Source organism: Triturus cristatus, chromosome 1_2 (genome assembly GCF_964204655.1).
Source record: "Triturus cristatus chromosome 1_2, aTriCri1.1, whole genome shotgun sequence".
NCBI classification, from domain to species: Eukaryota; Metazoa; Chordata; class Amphibia; order Caudata; family Salamandridae; genus Triturus; species Triturus cristatus.
Genome location: NC_140580.1, coordinates 658,635,630 through 658,650,483, shown reverse-complemented (window position 1 = coordinate 658,650,483; position 14,854 = coordinate 658,635,630).

Below are 14,854 nucleotides of genomic sequence, written 5' to 3'. Positions count from 1 at the left end.
GTAGCTTGTTGGCGATGCGCTTAGTATCAGAGATATTAATGCATAGATAATCACAGGAAGAAAGCCCAATAGAGTCCGCTCGCTTGACTGATATTGAGTTATGATAAATGCAGTCTACCCCTCCCCCTAGTTTACCAATTCTATCTAATCGTATCAGGTCATGGGAAGGAGGAACAAGTAAGTCGAGGATGGGTGAGGAGGAACTATTCAACCAGGTTTCAGTGAGGACCATAATATCTAAATCATTTTCTAGAATGAGATTGAATATCTCCGTAGCATGTTTGCTAGCAGATCTGCAATTAATGAGCCCACACTTTAACTTATTAATAGAATGTTGTTGTTGTTGTACAAGCTTTATTCGAGATGTTTCTCATAAAAGCACAGCATAAAAACATTTATAGATTAAAAAACAAAATATTTACAAATGCAAATTCATATAACACAGCATAGGACACATTAAAGGTTAAAACAAAATATGTACAGATAAAAATCCATATTGGCATTCTGTGCAGCTCATACAATATTGGCATAAAAATGTATACATTTAACAAGTAGTTTAACATTTTTCGCCAAAGAAAGATAAAAGAAAACCTGATTAACTGGTCCCGCTCATTAAACGTTGCCTAATGGCCCAGGCCCAACCCAAGTATTTGGCTACCCCAATAACTATTGATTCATGGGTTGATGTACACATAATTCTTAAAGCCACAGTGCTATCACGTGTCCCCAGGTTTTTACATACAGGGGAGAGCCATAGTCTCCTGGGTGATGCGTAAGCTTTGCATACAAATAGAAAGTGACCTACACTCTCCTCAGCTTTACCACATGCTGGGCATAACCTATTACTCGACTTTTGCCAGCGTGACGTTAGTTTTTTTAAAGGAATAGATCCGGATCTTAGCTGGAAGACTAGCTTCCTATCCATTGGTACCGTAATAGTATCCCAATAATTTTCTAGGATGGGGAAAATTTTTGTCTCTAAGAAACGACCAGCCATAGAATCGGACCTGACGCCGTTCAGCAAATTGCCACCCACCCAATCCCAATAACGGGATTTGAGGTCTTCTTTGCTTGGAAACTCCTCACCCCCTGGGTTATTCCAAAGATTAGAAAGCCCCAAATCAATTAACATTGCCCTTAGATTTTTAAGCCAAGTTATCTTGTGAAAAATGTCTTCCTTAATTATCCAGAGAAAACCCTCGGCATATTGCCTAATCTCTGGAGTTGTCCAAAGACGCCTCCAGTAGAGAACAGGGCGCAATCGCGCTCTATCAGTAATTGTGCGTTTACCCAACTCCAGAAACAATGGTATTAGGGGGGTGCTCTGAGGAAGTCCTGTAATCCCTCTGAGGAACTTATTCTCGGATATCTGTAAGGCCGCAAGATTGTCCCAGGCCCATAACTCTGCGCCATATAAAGTGGCACCTAAGACCTTGGCATCATACACTATAAGTGCGGGTTTAATCGGCTTTGTTTTTGATTTGCGGTGTTCTCCCCTCAGAGCACCTGAAACTTGTTGATGCTTTATGACCATTTTTTCTAAATGATGCGACCAGCCAGGGCTCTCTGCTATCTGTACCCCCAAATATGTAAACTCCTTGACAATGTCTAACTTACAATTATTTAGGGTTACCTTGGGATAGATTCTATGGTTTGGGGTAAAGGCCATTAATTTTGTTTTCCCCACATTTACCTCAAGCCCGTGCTCCGTGCAAAATGCATCGAAAATATTTAATGCACGTTGCAACCCTGCTGGGGTTTTTGACAAGATGAGAGTATCATCAGCGAACATCAGTATCGGAACCCTGGCGTCCGCTAACGAAGGTGCGTCTACACTTGCTTCCAACATTCTCCCAACAATCCCATTAATAAATAATGAGAAGAGTAAGGGAGCCATGGAGCAGCCTTGTCGAACACCCCTTTCCACGGGAAAGTCCGAAGTGAACTCACCATTCCCACCCCACTGTATTCTTGCGAAATTGGATTCGTGGAGACGCATAATTAAAGTAAGCAAATCAATAGGAATTCCCATTTTTTGCAAGACCAACCATAGCTTAAACCTGGGGACTAAATCGAATGCCGCCCGTAGGTCGACAAACGCGACATATAGGCATCCTCTTCCCAATAGAACCGTCTTCCACCGCAATATAGTGAAGCGGAAGACCTGATCGATGGTACTGGTAGCACGTCTAAATCCAGCTTGATATATGGAAAGGGCATTATTGGCATCAACCCAGTCCATAAGCTGGTTTGCAACCATTCTTCCCACTACTTTTTGTATGGTTGCTATTAAGCTTATGGGCCTATAGTTGGCCGGCGATGAACGATCTCCCTTCTTATGGATGGGAATAATAATTGCACCTTTCCAAAGGTCGGGGACCACCGCGCCCTTGGCTAGGGCATTTGCTACTAGGAAAATATACCTCACCCATCTCGTCATGTCATATTTAAAAATATCCGGAGGTATCCCATCTAACCCTGGGGCTCTCCCACTTTTCACAGATCTAATCGCGATTTCTACTTCTTTGGGGGAGAAAATGTTGTCAATAGCATAGACTGGCGCTATGCCTTCACCTACCCCTGGATGCATGACTTCGGCATATTGTGGTCTGAAGTAGTCAACCCAGGCTTCTTCAGCTACATTATTATCTGGCTTTACTGGACCACCTCCTCTACCCCACTTAATAATTTTCCAAAAGGACCAAGAGTCCTTCTTGTTAGAGGCCTCTTTCAACTCGGCCCAGTGGTCTTCGTCCCATTTCTTTTTTGCTTGGAAAATGGCCAATTTGTACTGTTTCCTTGCGTCTTTTATTGCGACGTGGTCCCTGTACCTAATAGCTTGTCCCAGTACTAGACGTGCTGATCTACATTGGTGATTGAACCACCTACCCACTTCCTGGGTTTTATTCCCTTTCTTACTCTTTGTCAAAAAACATGGTTTAAGAAGGGAAAATAACTTATTATGGATATCGGTGATGTCTCTAACCCCGGGAACTGTTGGGTCAACCGCCTCCATAGCAGTAATTGCGCTATCAACCACATTGTTGATGTAGGTTATTCTTTCTTCGTTAGCCAATACCCTTGGCCATTTCAACCTGCGTTCGTCGTTACTCATGACTGAGATCTGATCGTTCTTTAAAAACAAATTTCCCACTCCTGGGTTCCACCACCTATGAGTCACACAAAGGGGATTATGATCGCTTTCTATTCTGGGTCTAATGGCCATATCAATAACCCCCTGCCACAACTGAAGACTACATATTATGTAATCAATTCTGCTCCTGCTATTACCATTATCAAAGGTGCAGCTACCCTCCTTGTCCCCTGTAGTTCTCCCATTCAATGCTCTTAGGCCATGTTCCATACAGATAGCATTTAGTAATAGGATGTCTTTTGTCCACCTTGGGACGGGGTTTAGACACAAGGATGGTACTCCCCATAGGTTATCCTCGTCCATCCCTAGGGGATCGTTTGTAGAATCTAAAGGTTCAAAAGTCCTATTAAGATCCCCGGCTATTATTACCCTGCTATCTTGGGACTTTGTCTCTAAGCAGGCAGACAACAGTTCTAAGGTCGAGGAATTGGTTGTGTTACTGCCTCTTATATAAACATTATACAGGTCCAAAGGTGGACCCTTATCTGCTAAGATTCTTATTAGTTGTAAGTCGCTACTTCCCAGGTCCAATATTTTAATGGTAATGCCCAAATCTTGTTTTACCCATACAGTAAGACCTCCCTTGGGCCGACCCCTACCACCTTTCGATGCTGGTATTGAAAAGTTTAAATAACCACAACAGAACAGGGGGTCGCAGGCCCAGGTTTCTTGGAAGCAACATACATCGAACCCACAGATATATTCTACCCAGAGTTGGGAGTCTAGCTTGCTACTCAGCCCTGCCACATTCCAGGATAAAAGCGTACCAAAGCAGAACTCAGACCCGTCATGATTATTAGTGTAGGAAGACACTCCGGAAGTCATTGGGCCTTTGGTGTTAGTAGCTACCTTCCCCAGATTATCGATGGGATCAGGAGGGTTCATAGTACTAACATTTATATTTTCCATCCCGGTACCTCCCTCTACAACAAAATTCCCCTTCGCTGTATAATCAACAGTTAAGATTGTGTCACTAAAACTAACATGATCTTCACTGGCCCCCTTGGACTCATTGTTAGTCCCTTCAATACTACTACTCCACTCTCTGGTAGTTTGTCAATATCCCCACCCTGAGTCCAACCGTCCAACTTGGAGATTATGACTAGTACATGTGGTATGATTCTGGCCTACTAATAAAGCTGGTATGGTAGTAATTGGCCAGGGTATAGCAGGAGGATTCAGGGGTTCCTTACGCAGGCTAGTCAGTGCGCTGGATGGACGGGGGTAAAAGAAGGTGAGATCTACAATTCTAATATCGCCCTTGTTTTCCCCCCATCCCTGCCTAGTTATCCATCCCGCCACCCTAGGATCTTGAAAGTTGACCACAACACAGTCCCCGCCCAAGCTTTTTGATGTGTATCCTATCCAGTCTATTCTCCTTACGCCTATGATTAACCCATCAAGATCTCCTGGGAGAGGTCTATTCTCCCTTAACCAGTGCATGGTTTTATTTTTAAGCATCTGGAAGGTTTCTCTCTGCCCTGTGGGGAGTGATGGGACATTTGTAAGGACTGCTACATAGGGGAAGGAGTCCGGAGTAAGGTTTACTGGGGGTTTTCTGTGGTGTGGCTTTGTCACGGGAGGTGGGATTAATTTGGAAACTATAGGATCAGGACAGGGTGCAGGTTTCGACACCAACTGAATATTAGTTGGTTGAGTTGGAGCTAGAACTTTACCTGCTGAAAGACATGCATTGTCCCCTGTCCCAACCGCAGGATTGTTAGGAACTAACCGCTTATTGGTTATTTTTGTGGGAACTGAAGCTTTACCCACTGTAGAACGCACGGAAACCCCTAGACCAGCCATAGGTGATGGATTTTGTGACTGAAATACCCCCACCTGGGGTGGATTTGTGGTATTAGTTGTAGTAGTATTAGGCTGGAGTTGGACAGGGCCTAAATATACCAAATCAGTAGATTTGGGTGTTGTTTTCGCAATGGTGTTGCTTGTCTTCGGGAGTGAAGGAGAGCTGTTTTGCAATCTTCTACCCTTATCTTGAGTGACAAGGTTAGTATTATCTTGGGGCTTTATACTTGAATCCACCCTGACATTAGATTTAATCAGTGATTTTGTAGAATAAAAATTATCTAGTGTTGCCTGCTCAAAGTGGTTTAACCTATCAGAGAGCTTGGCAATTCTATTCTCTATCGGGATAAGTATTAGTCTAAGTAACCTTTCTAGCTCAAGGAGCAGGTTAGCAGGTAATAACAATTTGTCGTTACTTGATACAGTAGCCTCAAGACAAGTTTTCTCTTGTGAGTCTAAAATACCCAAGGGAACATGGTTTAAGTTCTGAACACTTCCTCTACTGTGATTTTCTTCAATAGCAGCCTCTCTTGTACCCACAATTTTGTGTAGCTTCCTTTGCTTGGAAGGGGGTTTAACCACATTTTTACATTTTCTTTGTGGGGCTAATCTTTTCCTCTTAGACCCGAGCTTAGGTCGGGTTGGAATAACCTGAGCATCTAATTCAGGAAGCAATGTGAGACTGTTGTGACTCCCACTGGATCTGTTCGCATCTGTAGCAGTTTCCTCATTTTGTGTCTGTCCTTCAGATTGTTCGTTGGCAACTGGAAAGGTTACTGAAGATAATGGAGTCACCAGAGTGGGATATGTTTGAGTTAAATACTTGTCCGTTGAATTTTTGAGCAATTCGATTGATTGTCTGCGCTCTGCGCGCCTCTCGGCCAAGGTTAACTCTTTATCGATTAAAGATGAACGATTTAAAAAATATTTGTCTAAAGGGCCTATAGCCAATAGACCAATCTCAGACGGTAAGGTAGTTGGTCGGACGCTGGCTATACTTGTTGTGGCAGACATTGCCCTACTTCACGCCAATACAGGGTACAAAGAGATTCACTTACTATAAAGGGAACTATAACTATAGCCCCCGGCAAGCTCCGTCGCACTCCCGCTCAACGTATTCACGTGTTAATTTATGACACCAGCAGAGGCTACCCGGTTGTTGGGGGTCGGGGGCAGAGAGGGAGAGCAGGCCAGGTGAAACAGGCGGGGTTACTGGGGCTCCTAGAAACTATTAATAGAATGGTTTAAGGTAGTCTGTTCTAGGTTGATATTTGTGAGGTTGTCTCTATTTATAGATCTGTTGTTGAGATTCGGTTCTCTGAGGGGATTGGTTACAATGGTTTGGATGGTGTCACAATGGGTCCTACTGCTATCAGAATCCCAGGCATAGGATGTGAGCAGGTCGTCAATGTCACTATCAGATAGTTCATCGGATGACCTCCTTAGACACATACAGGGGGGTAAACTACCCATATTAGTATTAATGGGGAGTGTGACCTTGGGTATGTATCTGGCGTGTTGGATGTTGATTTGATTATACTGACTACTGTTCTCCGAATGATCCTTCATGGGGGTGGAGTTTCTCATTTGGAGACTGATTTGGATCACGGTGTCATTGGTGGCTTTGTGTAGGATAAGCAGTTTTTTAGTGATAGTAGAAAGGTTATGCATTTCATCCATGAGATGGGATAGACCAGTGGCTAGCTCGCTAAGTTGCGTGCTCCAGACTGAATTGTGAGGGTAGGTAGATGGTGAGGACATCTGATCAGTTATAGAGGACGAGCCACTCATAGAGTCATAATGCATGGTCATCATCTGCTTGTGGATATCTATATTAGGTCTGGGTGTAAGGCCCGTTATGGAAGGTGAATTTCCAGTGTGTTCTGATTGTAGAGACATTTTCTCCACTTGGATTGGGATAGCATCAATGGATGTTAATGAAGGCGGTGGAGCCAGGATGTTTAATGTGCAATCCACATCCATGAGTGGGGTGGTATGAAGGCTAGACAACCGGGACGGAGCATCCACCTGAAAGGTCATTGTGTTCATTAAGTGGATGGGTGGGGTGATTGTATCAGGTGAAAGAGTTCCCTCATGTAATGAGGAGGACAGTGGATGAGAGGAGTCCAAGCGATCCAATTTGAATGAAGGATTCGCATCCCTGGGTGGAGTGGAATAATGGTTAGACAGCCGGGAGGAGGATTCCTCCTGAAATTGGGGAAAGGTCACTGTATTCAGTGAATGGATGGGAGGGGTGCAAGTGTCGGATGTAAGAATTCCCTCAAGTAGTGAAGAGGACAGTGGGTGAGGGGGGTCTAAGCGATCAGCTAAGAGTGCAGGGGGGGAGTGGAGTGCCGTGTTAGTGGCATCTCGTTTGGTGCCATCCCGCGAGAAAGGGAGGGCTAGCAATATTGCGTCAGACATGATGGCATCAGTAGCAAAGCCTAACCTTGACTCTTCTGATCTGGGGGCTCCGGGAGAGGACTTGTCCAAACAGTCTAGTTGGTAGTGATTACTGGTGGTTTCTGCATTGCAGAGGATAGAGGCTGGAAGCATCCAAGTCATAACTGGGACAGGAAGCCCCTGCGTGTTTTGGTCGGCCATGTCTGGGGGGCTAGAGAGAATGTCAGGGTCGACATAGTTCAGAATGGGCGAGTATGATGTGGTATTTTGAGGAGGAGTTAGGGAAGCCACTAAATCCTGGGAATGCGGTGGTGTGGTGAGTGTGCTATTCTTATTAATTACTGCTTTTTTGATAGTAGGAAAGAGCCTGTCAATGTCAACATTATAGTCTATTATAGTCTATTATTTCAAACACAATATGGTTTTGTAAACTCTCGAATTTGACAGTGATTTCATTTACCAATATGAAGAAAACGGAGTTTTGGTTAAATAAAACATTTGATCACACGATTTAAACGGGGAACCCGCAATTTACCCATTTTCTGGTTTCACTATGTACAAATCAGCCACTAAATGGGTACCTATTTATGTTTCATTTTTATGTTAATGCTTTGTTTTTACTTCTTTGGGCAGGTTTCTGCAGTTTTTATGTAAGCCAAACTCGACCGGAAAGTACTGGAACGCTTCACAAGAACAATAGTTACACAGGGGGATTAGGTGATTTGCCCAGAATCACTGGATGCTGAGCCGACGTCGAGACTCAAATCTGTTTCCTCAGTTCCAAAGTCAGCAGCTCTGGCCATAACGTCATATCCTGAGGGAATTGAGCGTGGGAAGCAGAAGCCATATGAAAGCTCGGCTCCTTATGGGCACAAGGATTGAACAGGACATTGGGCTGAGCCCGAGTCTGTCTTCAGGCTCAAGTCTGGCTCGAGCTTTCAGTGGCTCGCCCACGTCTACCTGCAAGTATTCTTTACAAATTTTCGGCAGGTAGATGATGCATATTCTGCTGAATATATATGACCTCTCTTGTGTGTAGTCATGTTGAGGAGAGCCTCATTGCAACATAAGTAATATAGGCTTCCAAGGAGGGACATTTTGAGGGCTGGATGAGACCTCACCACCTGTAAAACTGAAAGTCATAGGGACAAGGTATACTTTAGACAGCACCTCTTGCAAGAATTGTATTCATGATTGTGTCCCACTTGCAGCAGAGCTAGTAGTTTGACTGATGCAATCAAGGTGATGACATTCAGAATTAGAGGCCATGATCTGTCATCAAAGTGATAACTGTAAGCTGGACATGAAAAGAGCGAAACTGAAAGTTGGACAGTCCCCCTGCCTCTCTTCCTATAAATTAGCAACCTATCACTGGCTGATTTTATTTCAAAATAAAACAAGTTTTGATCATAGTGTAACTACAAAAATTAAAAACAGCACTGTCATATAATTTTCTACAATTAAAGTGCTGTGGTTTTGTTATTGACTACACAAATTGGTAAAAGTCCCCTTTTCCATATCCAAGTCCTTACAACTTGAGTTGTGGCGTGACACAAAGGCGCTACATTTCGAAGATTGTGGTGTTTTCCAGTTTTCCTCTTGTGCTCAACACTTGGCCGCCACGTTCTTGTCTAACCTACATTTCTATGAACACTTCACCTTTGTGAAATCAGTGATTTCATTGTCCACTTGATTTTAGCCATAAATAGTTATAGTATAAAGAGTTCTGAGCTGCAGTACTTTAGCAAATCTTAAATCTCTGTTACAGAAGAAAGGTAAGCATAAATGCAAGTGTTAGCATGTGAGTTATGTTGATATTTTAAATGGCCATGATGGGCCGCTAAGGCAGAGGAGCGTCTCCCCACCCGAAAAATAAAATGATAATAACATAATGTTATTATCATTTTATTCTTACGATACTTGCCCAGTTTTGTTTAAGCGGTGAGTCGGGGCTGGGTTGAGCTGTCAGCCAGCAAGGGGAGGAGTGGTATGTGCACTTGAGTGCACATGACGATTTGGCCAGCAGTCTAACCATCATGCACACTTTGCATGTTCTCCATCCAGGCTGAGAACATGCCCAGGCTCCCACTGCCTGTCTGAGCGCCGAAACACTGTGCGAGCACTACTAGACTTACTCACAATGCCCCCACAATGGGAATGAACCTGCTTGTTGCAATGATGAGACAGCAGTGTAGAGCAGAACTAAAGGGCTATGCATTGTCAAGAATGTGAGAACACCAGAATGTTTTATACCGGATGTAAATGAATGCATTACATGAGGGTAGCATCTCAAACCATAATGTGTTCTCTAACTCGTTCTCACACTGCTTTCTTAACCCTTGCACCAGGCAGGATGTAGCATTTCAGTGTTTTTTTCACAGGAGTTTGTATTATAAACAGCTCCAAGAGAGCGTAGTTTTTACATTATAATTTAGACTAACATAATGTTAATCTACATATTATTGTGTGGTTACGTACATATAAAAAAGCTACACTTTGTATAACCAAAGCAGCTTATAGTATATTTATGTTTCACCAATAGTGCTTTCTTAAAGTTGGCCGGACAGTGAGTAGGCCTCAAATGTTCGAAAGCTTTTCACTGTTAAATTTAGTTTTGATTTTGAAATGTGCCTTCACATTTTACTTCTTGTTGCAGAAGCAAGATAACAAGTTTACTTAGAAGAGGAGCTGAGCTCATTGTTTGCTTTTAGAGAAAGTTAGAGCAGATAGCTTTAATTGACAGTTCCTTGTGATTTACACCCATGTGTGGGGATGAGCCTCCTTTGCCATGGTGTCTTGATACAACCATGGTCATTCATCTGTGTTCTTTTGGTTGATGATGGGAATGAGGAGAGTTTACCTGTTCCAAAAAGATGGGTACGAAATTCGTTTTATTTATTTAAATGTGTACTTACCTCCGTTCATCCATATTCCGATGTTTACATTTCCAAACCCTGTCCCTCCCCCGCCCCGCCTCACCGCCCCACCGAACTCCCTCCACGGACTGCTACTGGCTGTTTCAAACCAACCTGGATACCTATGGAATGGTAAATAGACATAATATCGAAAAAAAAATATCGAGTGGACAGAATATCGAGTTTTAAATATAGAATGGACAGAATATCGAATTGCCAAAATATAGTGGTGAAGAATATCGAAAAACAGGTAAGAAATATCGATTGCAATAATATAGAAGTAAGTAATATCGACAGTCATAATAAAGTTGTTAAAAATATCGAATTTTTTATAGTGTTTTAAGTGTTAGTATAGGTGTTAAAAGTATGTATTAATATTGTAATGTATGTTAGAATATTTTTAAAGTAATGAATTTTATGTTATTTTATTTTTGTGTAATTTAATTCCGTAGCGGGTTGTGGGTTTATAGGGGAGTAGGGTGGGAAGTAATTTAATTATAGTACATTAAATAATAATTTATAGGAATTATTAATAATTTTTAATTTAATTTTGCGTTTTACTTCTGTAGCGGGTTTTGGGTTTATAGGGGAATAGGGTGGGAAGTAATTTAATTGTTATGAGTTAATTATTAATTGGTATTGAAAATTAATTGGTTGTTGATTAATTATTAATTGGTAAATAATTTGTATTAATTGGTAATTAATTTGTATTAATTGTTTAATTGATAATTATGTTAATTGTATTCATTTAATATTTGTAGCGGGTAGTGTGTTTATAGGGGAATATGGTGGGAAGTAATATAATTGTAAATAATTAATTATTTAATTGATGTGTGTATATTGTTAATTAATATATCTTTAATTTAATTTAGCGTTTTACTTCTGTAGCGGGTTGTGGGTTTATAGGGGAATAGGGTGGGAAGTAATTTAATTGTTATTAGTTAATTAATAATTGGTATTGAAAATTAATTGGTTGTTGATTAATTATTAATTGGTAAATAATTTGTATTAATTGGTAATTAATTTGTGTTAATTGTTTAATTGATAATTATGTTAATTGTATTCATTTAATATTTGTAGCGGGTAGTGTGTTTATAGAGGAATATGGTGGGAAGTAATATAATTGTAAAAAATTAATTATTTAAATAATTTGTGTATATCGTTAATCAATATATTATTAATTAATGATTAATTGGTATTATTCGCATTTATTAATGTTTGTTATTGAAAAACAATTGGTTGTTAATTAATTATTAATAGGTAATTAATTAAACAAAAATATATTGGTATTTATAAATAATCAATTATTAAATCTTGTGTGATTGGTAATTAATTGTAATACTTGTTTTGGTATTAATAATTAATTAATTTTTAACAAAATATTAATTTATTAATTTCCCTACTTTTGCACTTACTTGAGTGGGAATAGTAATTTTTACCCCTACGCTATCCAATGGTTTCCCTATTATTGCACTCTCTGGAGTGGGAATAGTAATTTTTACCCTACCGCTATCCAACGCTTTCCCCACTGTTGCACTCTCTGGAGTGGGAATAGTAATTTGTATCCCTACGCTATCCAATGCTTTCCCTACTGTTGCACTCTCTGGAGTGGGAATAGTAATTTTTACCCCTACGCTATCCAACGCATTCCCTACTGTTGCACTCGCTGGAGTGGGAATAGTAATTTTTACCCCTACGCTATCCAACGCTTTCCCTACTGTTGCACTCGCTGGAGTGGGAATAGTAAATTTTACCCTCCCACTATCCAACGGTTTCCCTACTGTTGCACTCTCTGGAGTGGGAATAGTAATTTTTATCCCTACGCTATCCAACGCTTTCCCTACTGTTGCACTCTCTGGAGTGGGAATAGTAATTTTTACCCTACCGCTTTCCATCGCTTTCCCTACTGTTGCACTCTCTGGAGTGGGAATAGTAATTTGTATCCCTATGCTATCCAATGCTTTCCCTACTGTTGCACTCTCTGGAGTGGGAACAGTAATTTTTAACCCTACGCTATCCAACGCTTTTCCTACTGTTGCACTCTTTGGAGTGGGAATAGTAATTTTTACCCCTACGCCATTTGACGTTTTCTCTACTGTTGTAATCACTGGAGTGGGAATAGTAAATTTTGAACTCCCACTATCCAACGCTTTCCCTACTGTTGCACTCTCTGGAGTGGGAATAGTAATTTTTATCTCTACGCTATCCAACGCTTTCCCTACTGTTGCACTCTCTGGAGTGGGAATAGTAATTGTTACCCCTACGCTATCCAATGCTTTCCCTACTGTTGCACTCACTGGAGTGGGAATAGTAATTTTTACCCCTACGCTATCCAACGCTTTCCCTACTGTTGCACTCACTGGAGTGGGAATAGTAATTTTTTCCCTCCCGCTATCCAACGCTTTCCGTACTGTTGCATTCTCTGGAGTGGGAATAGTAATTTTTACCCTCCCGCTATCCAACGCTTTCCCTACTATTGCACTCTCTGGGGTGAGAATAGTAATTTTTACTCTCCCGCTATCCAACGCTTTCCCTAGTGTTGCATTCTCTGGAGTGGGAATAGTCATTTTTACCCTCCCGCTATCCAACGCTTTCCCTACTATTGCACTTACTGGAGTGGTAATAGTAAATTTTACCCGCCCGCTATCCTACGCAGAAAATATTGAATATTTGTAATACATATTACGTTAATATATATGTATTAATTATTTCTTTTACTTACATTAAATATTTATTAATTTTAATGTTATTTAAGTATTTTTAAGTATGTGTCAGTTAATTATATATATTATTTCATAAATGTTATATTACTTTTAAAACATTTAAAAAATTCGATATTTTGACTAACTATATTATTTACAACGATATTTTGGATTCTATATTTTTGTACTTTCCTGTTTGGAGATAGGGAGTCGATATTTTGGTATTCTATATTTTGGCATCGATATTTTTGTAAGTCTATATTTTTGTAGTCGATATTATGTCAGTGATCCCTATGGAATTTAGCCTAAGGGTATTTTAAAGGATTTCTTTTCCATTTTCTGAAATTGATAAGGAGGATCCCATGTACAGTTAACCTGCACCTCATTCTTGCCCCACCCCCAATACCAAATTGGAACAATCCGAAAGTGTGCCATCTAATGTTAGGAAGCTGGAATGAAGAAATAACAATTTGGGTGATGAAGTGAAAAAGGCACCAATCACCCATTAAAATATATTTTTGAATAATGTAATTTTAGGTCGGCCACATGACAGAAAATATACCCAAAATATATATCTACCAATCATGACTAACTCACTTAAAAAAGGAATGTGAGAAGTGTTGGACTTGGCCCTTTCTACAGGATCACCCCAAAACTGTTGCCTTCACTCCTCATGTTTTCTCACTCCATTTTTGTTATCCTTAGGACTCTATGCAATTTACCACTGCTAATCAGTACTCAAGAGCTTGTGCTCTCTCCTCGAAACATTGTAAAACTGGGTTTCACCCAATTGGTGCATTTAAGTTGCTTATAAGTCCCTAGAAAGTGGTACTGCATGTACCCAGGGCCTGTAAATGTAATGCTACTAGTGGTCATGCAGCACTCAGTGTGCCACACACTAAAGCACCCCTTTGAAAGATGTTGTAGGCCTGCCATTGCATCTGGTGTGCAGTTTTAAACTGCCATTTTGACCAGGCAAAATAAACCTTTTACCATGCCTAAACCTTTTTTTCCATGCATATAAATCACCCCTACGGTAGGCCCTAAACAGCCCATGGGCAGGGTGCAGTGTATTTAAAAAGTCGGGCATGTACGTTTAAGATTTACATGTCCTGATTGTGAAAAACTCTTACATTTTCTTTTCTCAACTGCAAGTCCTCCCTCTTACACAGGATAACATTGGGTTACCTTCTTACTTCTAATAAGTGATGACTAGAACAGGTAGAAAGATCAGGTTAGCACTCAAATGAATTTTAATTTAAATCTCTCTTTAATGGTAAAGTCGGATTTTAAGTCATATTACGGAAAATGCCACTTTTAGAATGTTGTTACAACAAACAAATGATGGACGGAATGCTGACAATGCAGACATTCTCCCCCAGTCAAGAGATCTGGGTTAAATCCATCGTTCTTTTGCCCACTAGACCACCCCAGTTTAGACATGGCCATATGCAAATCAATCTTGACCCTGTGCCTCATGGGAACAGTCCAGCCCGAACTGCCAAGCCATGTCTTCCCTGAACCGGAATCAAGCATCCTAGGACCGGTTTCTGGCTATCAGCCGTCATCAGCCAGGATAGCTTGACTCCAGTGGCGTAGTGAGCACGGGTCCCACGTCTGGGAATACCCATCCCACTTAGGGCGAAAAGCGTTACAACAAACAAATGATGGACGGAATGCTGACAATGCAGACATTCTCCCCCAGTCAAGAGATCTGGGTTAAATCCATCGTTCTTTTGCCCACTAGACCACCCCAGTTTAGACATGGCCATATGCAAATCAATCTTGACCCTGTGCCTCATGGGAACAGTCCAGCCCGAACTGCCAAGCCATGTCTTCCCTGAACCGGAATCAAGCATCCTAGGACCGGTTTC